This window comes from Acinonyx jubatus, chromosome B2 (assembly GCF_027475565.1).
Source record: "Acinonyx jubatus isolate Ajub_Pintada_27869175 chromosome B2, VMU_Ajub_asm_v1.0, whole genome shotgun sequence".
In the NCBI taxonomy this organism is placed as follows: Eukaryota; Metazoa; Chordata; class Mammalia; order Carnivora; family Felidae; genus Acinonyx; species Acinonyx jubatus.
Window position 1 is genome coordinate 80,412,879 of NC_069385.1, and position 5,232 is coordinate 80,418,110.

Sequence of the window (5,232 nt, forward strand, 5' to 3'; positions counted from 1 at the left end):
AATATTGGATGTTATATATGTAAATATTTAAACAACACAAATATTTTTCCCAAACAGCTTTCATTTTTAAAAAGATGATATGTAGATAATTTTTCTAAGGAAGTAATAATAATACTTAATAGCCCATTGCAAAAGCAGGCTATAAATACTGACTACAGAAGTTTGTTGTGGCTTGCATGAACTCTTCTCTCACAAAATCTTTCAGGTGAAGCACAGAGCCCTGAGAGAGAAATGGGTTCCTACATAATGAATAATGTGAGGACTTAGACATGTAAAGAATTGTGACTTTTCTAACTTTTTCCCTTTGTAATTTCACACTGTTTCCAGAACGACTCTGTGGGATGGTTAGGGCAGCTTCTCTGAGACCTATTTTATATATTTCTCTTCCATTTCTAATAATCTTGTCATGATTATGGTCATAGTCTTGGTTTAGGACTACATTACTTAGCACACTAGCTATGGGAATGTGCTCCTGTCTGGAGTCCCTGCCTCTGGTCTACTGCCAACTGCTATAAGAGTAATCTTGATCTAGGGCACTGAGTATGGCGTTTCTTATCTTCAAAAACATTTAATGATCTCATCACTATCTGTATTTTTGTAAAGTTCTTTGTGTGACTTTAACATGCACCTAATTTTCTAAGTGGTTTAAAATATTCTAAATTAATTAGATCCACTTGGTTGTCTGTGCAAATGAGGCCAAGAAAAGAACAATGGGAAAGTAGTAGGGTAGTTAAATAAACAAAACATAATGTAATATTTTAAGGAAAAAACACAAATTAAACACAAATATTTTTCATACTGGGTGAAGAGCTTGCCAGTATTTTCCTAGTTAGGGAAATTTAGAATTAAAATGTTCAATAATGAAATGATTGTAGCTTTCTAGAATGTTGACTGACAGGCTTTGACCTGCTAATGAAATTGGCATAATATTTTAATGAATTATAACTGATAAAATGTGAATAATGACACCCAGAGTTAAACTAAATGGAACAGATTACATGGGAGATAGAGTTAAATTTCTCATAAAAGATATCTGATGACAAAGTAATTACAAAATAATTATGTAGTAAATTATATTTTTATCTGTACCAGTGGGAAAACTCTATTTGCTGATTTGCTTTAAACTTTGTTAAACAAACTTTCAGTAAAATTAATCAGCCAGTCAAAAACTGATTTCAGAAAAATTTAAATTAATATGATGTACTAGAAGAATGAGGATGGTTTTATTAATCATCCTAATCTACTTTTATGTTTCAGCTTCCACCAAGTTACTTTGGTTACTGACATGATTTTGTAATTTGAATACATAAGGATATTGATCTGTCAATGCTATAGCTAAGAAATTTGCATTTCCAAGGCTTGGAAATCTCTCTGTCTCTCATACACACACACACATCCATATACACATACACACACACACACATACACACATACACAAACACACACATAGCTTGTATATTAAATACATTTTTACAAAATTTCAAAATCAGGGAAGAATGAATCTGACCAAGACTAATGCTAGGATCAGTGGTTTCAATGATAATATATATTCACCAGGATCCTTGCTTCCATTTATCCTTATTTTCCCAACTACAGCCACCCTTCAGACATCATCACTTGATGAATCCAACTATTCATTTCTTTGATTCTGTTCCCAGGCTGCAAAGTGTTGCTGGACAAATCTCCAAGTTAAGTCAATAAGCTCCACATAGGTCTTATGCTTTCTAGCTCCACTGGAGTTCCTGCATGCTTCTTCATGGTCTCTTCCCCTTTTTTTATCGTGTTCTCTGCAACTGACTTTACTGGGTTTTCCAAAAACGTGTTCCTCTTGTCAATGGCATACTTCACCCTCCCAATGCTGCCAAGAAGAAAATATGGCCATTAGACAGGACCAGTTCCAAACTGTTTCTGACTTGAATATGACATCATATACTCTGGTCTCCTTCTTGTTTCCTATTAAAAGAAGAGGAGTTGATTTTCCTTTCCTAGTTTAATCACTCACTCTTACTCGGTGTGGTAAACAGAATAATGCTCCCCCCAAAATGTCAACATCTTCATATATGGCCCTTGTAAATATTTTACTTTATATGACAAAAGAGGTGGCACCTGGGTGGCTTAGTCGGTTAAGCGGCCGACTTCGGCTCAGGTCATGATCTCGCGGTCCGTGAGTTCGAGCCCCGTGTCAGGCTCTGTGCTGACAGCTCAGAGCCTGGAGCCTGTTTCAGATTCTGTGTCTCCGTCTCTCTGACCCTCCCCCGTTCATGCTCTGTCTCTCTCTGTCTCAAAAATAAATAAACATTAAAAAAAATTTATATGACAAAAGAGACTTTGCAGATGATTAAGTATAGAATCTTGAGATAAGGAGATTGTTCTGGATTATCTGAGTTGGCCCACTTTGCTCACAAGATCCTTGTAAAAAGGAAATACAAGGTCAGAGTCAGAGGCGATATGAAGATTTGACAACAGAAGTTGAGGTGTGTGTGTGTGTGTGTGTGTGTGTGTGTGTGTGAGAGAGAGAGAGAGAGAGAGACAGGGAGAGAGAGAGAGAGAGAGATTTGAAGATCTCATGCTGCTGGCTTTAAAGATGGAGGATGAAGCTATAAACGAAGGAATGCAGATAGCTTCTAGAAGCTTCAAAAGGCAAGCAAATGGATCATCCTCTATAGCCTCCAGAAAGGAGCTCAGCCCTACTGACATCTTGATTTTTTTATCCTGATAAAACCCATTTTGGACTTCTGACCTCCAGAAATGTAAGATAATAATTTTTGTTGTTGTAGGCTACCAAGATACAGCATCAGTATGAAACTAATACACCAGTATCTCAGTTTCCATCACTTATAAAGAGATTTTATCCCATTATCTTGTCTATTTTCTCTGCCAACAATTTGCCTATTCTTTTACCTCTTTCTTTTCAGGTTGTAAAAAACAAAAACAAAAACAAAAACAAACAGGCTTCCATTATCCTGCTTAAATGACTGCACTTATATCTCTCCTTCCTTTCAGTATCACTCTTATTAAGAAATACTTAATGTCCTCAAACCTTGGTTATTGAGTCTCTGACTCCTGCCCTTCCCTGAATGGCTTTTCCAACCTTCATGGCAGTTTCTTCTTATTTGACAAATTTAACTAAGCTTTTCTCTCATATGAGGGATTTGCAGTTTTCAACAGTAATTTCCTATTCTCTCATGGCTTCTACTTATCATTTTGATTAGTCTATTTGGGATTCTTCATAGGATCCTTTTCCTCTGTTGTCTGGTCACTATTTATATATTGGTGGATGACTCAAGTTCTACTCTTTTCTGTCTTTCATTTTTCTTTACCATTTAAACTTTGGGTGATCTGATCTACTTTCATGGTTTTCATTACCAGATATAAGGGGAAAACTTCTAATCAGTGAGTCGCAACTTTACTCTTGAATTCCAGATGCATTTATCTACTAGACATGTCTGCCTGTTTGTCTTCCAGGCACTCCAAACATTATTTAACCCTAGAGAGATTCTTCTCATGTTCAGTGTTTCATAGAAGAAACAAGGAATCACTCTTAGCTTCTCCATCCTACTGATTCTTCTTTCTATTTTGCTCATTTGAGTTTATTTCATTAACATCAACCAAATTAATCTTTGTGCCCCACAATGCCTCCACCATTTGAAAGGTCACCTCATGTTTTCTCTAGAAGATTTAAAAGCCTCCTGATTGGTCCTTCTGCCACAAACTTCCTCACCTCCAAACCTGTCCTCATCCTGCCTCCAGCATTATGTTACCACAGATAAAACATACATTCCTTAACATTGCCTCTAAGTGCTTGCTTCAGCAGCACATACAGTAAAATTAGAACAATATAAAGAAGATTAGCATGGCTCCTGTGCAAGGACAACATGGCCCCTAAGATTTGTTCTAGTTTACTGACCAACTTCCCAACATTTTTTCTCTCCACATCAGATACCCTGTGTTCCAAACATTGAGAGCAGCTCCATATTCACGAGATCTGCCTCATCCTTTCTTGACTGCATATCTTTGCATACATTCTTCCTAAAATTTGCTTCCTTCTTCTTTATGTAGCAACATCTGCCAATCTGTTAAGCTCTTTGAATCTGTTCTCAAGTAGTCAGAACCAGTCACTAAATGTATGTTTCTAGATCAATCTGTTCCTGTCTATGTTATAGCACTGTATTGCACTGTAATTATTAGTTTTTGTATCCTGTATGACTGGTCTTTGAATTATTTAAGGGTAGGCTATGCCTTCTTCATGTTTATATACCTAGTACTTAGCACTGTGCTTGACATATGGGAAACATTAAGTAAAATGTAGCATGGGCCAATGACATCATAAATTGGTGTGAACAAAATGTTATGCAATAATTTTCTGAAAAACAACCCTCAAAAGGCTGTAAGTAAAACTAGATGGAAGCTGTGAAAGAATTGATTATGAAAGTAAACACATCATGGTTGATGTGGTAGCGGAAATAACAGTTCAAGGATTTGACATTCCTTGTGAGGAAGGCCCTTTACTTTCCAGTTGGTTGTGTACACAGATGAATAAGATACCATCTGTGTTCTCAAAAGATTACAATCTGTAAGGAAAAACAGTCATGTGAACAATTTAGTGGAATAAGGAACTACAAAAGCTTCACACAAAGAGAGGGTAGTGATTTCCTTATGGGGCTAGTTAAGGCTTCCTAGAAAAAGTAATTAAATCAAGCAAAAGGGGAAACATTTTTGAGGCAAAAAGCAAATATTACTACCATAAATTATAAAATTTAAGATGGGTAATGTGTGAAGTGGAACATTAGTTTTTATGTTCTTCCTGTAAGCCAATGGAAAATGTGTCATTTTCATGTCCATTTATGTATATTTTAAAGCTATATTCTGATTGAAAATTTCCTTTATTATAAATTAGTGTGTATAATTAATTTTATTAAGCAACCATATTGAATTTGTGCCTGGCTAGAGGAGAAATCAAAATATTTTAGTATAATCTCTGATCCTATTATGGTGGGAAGAGAACAAAGCATGTATCAGGTGAAGTGATAGAGCTCCTGTTGGACCTGGCATCCTTGTATAGGAAATTTAGGCTTTGTTCTTATTCCCACATCCTTTAGGGATGTGATCAAAGACATTTAGATCTCTCAGACCACACAGTTTGAAACTGACAGTCACCTCAGAGAAAAGATTCTGACGAGTCTATGGGAATGCTATCAGAATACCATCAGTCAATTATTATTGTAAATTAAA

At 36.0% G+C, this 5,232-nt stretch overlaps 1 non-coding gene across 1 annotated transcript; it reads left to right on the plus strand.

Annotated features, from left to right (window-relative positions):
* Window positions 1-3,798: 3,798 nt before the first annotated feature.
* Window positions 3,799-3,904, plus strand: LOC113598952 (U6 spliceosomal RNA). The gene has a single exon (XR_003419718.1). It is a non-coding gene; the product is annotated as a U6 spliceosomal RNA (small nuclear RNA).
* The last annotated feature ends 1,328 nt before the right edge of the window (window positions 3,905-5,232 follow it).